Source organism: Phalangium opilio, unplaced genomic scaffold (assembly GCF_054372755.1).
Source record: "Phalangium opilio isolate 3A_F unplaced genomic scaffold, DU_Popi_V2 ptg000695l_1, whole genome shotgun sequence".
Classification (NCBI taxonomy): domain Eukaryota; kingdom Metazoa; phylum Arthropoda; class Arachnida; order Opiliones; family Phalangiidae; genus Phalangium; species Phalangium opilio.
The window spans coordinates 53,112-55,000 of record NW_028324250.1 but is presented as its reverse complement, the minus strand read 5'-3'; positions in this window follow the sequence as shown (position 1 = coordinate 55,000).

Sequence of the window (1,889 nt, the reverse complement as noted above, 5' to 3'; positions counted from 1 at the left end):
TTATTTCTATGGTGTCGTATATGACGCATTGTCTGCAAACGTTTTCTCGTTTTTATTTTTTTCCCGTATTGAAAGCGCGTCCCTGTTATTGTAGTTTCGCGCTACGCTTAGGCGTTGTTCCGCAAATTTGAATACATTTAAACACGAAACCGATTTCGGAGAAACGAAACTCTGAAATTTTTTTTCTTATAAAATTGAAAGTCCTCATATAAAGCGCTACGGTTTTTTTTTTGGAATAATTGGGAGAGTTTTTCGAGCGGACTCTAAAATAAATAAGAAAACAGTAGATTTTGATGAACGTAAACTCGGAAAAATTTACGAAAACGAAATTTGTAAAAACAAATAATAAAAGTGTCTCGCTAAATCGTCAAAGTATTGCAAATATAGGAATACGAGAAAGAAAAAAATTTAATATTCGAAAAAACGCTTCCGTACATTATTTTTCCGGCTATCTCGATTCAGATATTACCGTAGTCGAATCGCGTTCCCGTTACGGTAGTTGCGCGCTATACTTATAAGACGGCGGGGAAACCGGTATAGCGACGACGGAGAAATCGACGTATCTTACGTAAAAAAAAAATTGAAGAGAGTTTCGGATCGAATCTAAAATAAAATAAGAAACGAAAACTCGGAAAAAAAGTTTATGAAAACGGAAAGACGTAAAAACTCGTTCGATAAATCGGCCAAAGTGTCGAAAAGTACGGCAAAACGAGAGGAAAAACTGGCGATCGCGATTGAAATAAGTTGAAAACCAGCGTTCGAGAAACTAAACTCGGTAAATGATTGAAATAAAGGTTATTTTCAAGAAATGCCTCGTTTATTCGGCTAAGTTTAAACTGCGGGAATAAGAAATAAACTTTTAAGGCTATCGCGATTAATAAAATTACCGTAGTTAACGCTCGTCCCTGTTATCGTAGAATAGCGATCGGCGCAAAAAAAAATATCCCGAGTCCGCGTACGAGCGAGAAAACGAAGCCGTCGTCCGTCTCGCGAGACGCGGTGAAAGTAAAAAAATTTACGGCGAACGCGATTACTAAAATTCCCGTAGTTAATTCTCGTCCCTGTTATCGTAGATTAGCGATCGGCGCAAAAAAAATATCCCGAGTCCGCGTACGAGCGAGAAAACGAAGCCGTCGTGCGTCTCGCGAAACGCGGCGAAAGTAAAAAAAACTTACGGCGAACGCGATTAATAAAATTCCCGTAGTTGAAGCTCGTCCCCGCTATCGTTGTTTCACGCTATACGTATAGGGGAATCCGTTAGGGTGACGACAGAGAATAGGCAACTCCTACGTAAAGCGTAGCTACGTTTATAAAAGAATTTGGAGAGTGTTTTTTTGGGTCGACTCTAAAATAAATAAGAATACACTCGCATTCGAGAAGCGAAAACTCGGAAATAATTTTCGAAATACGTTAAATTAAAAACCATTCGTTTAATCGGCGCATGGTTGAAAACTACGGTAATACGAGAGGAAAAAGGACTTCGAAAAAACGCTTTCGTATATATTTTTTTCGACCGTCTCGATTAAAATATTACCGTAGTTAAAGCTCGTCCCCGATATCGTAGTTTCACGCCAAACGTATAGAGACGGGAAAAAACGTTATCGCGGCGATTCCGAGTTCGGCAACTCCGAAATAAAACGTCGCGATTTCAAATATCCGTTTTAAACCCAAAATATTTTCGAGCCACCGAAGGGTAGACCGTGATTAAAACGCGTCCCCGGTGCGATAGTTCCACGGTATACTTGTAAGGTGAGGGAAAACCGAAACGAAAACTCGGAAAATTATGGAAACGAAACATTTAAAAATAAAGACACTCGCTAAATCGACCAAAATGTTGAAAACTACGGTAATACGAGAGGGAAAACCCCCATCTCGATTAAAAATATTGC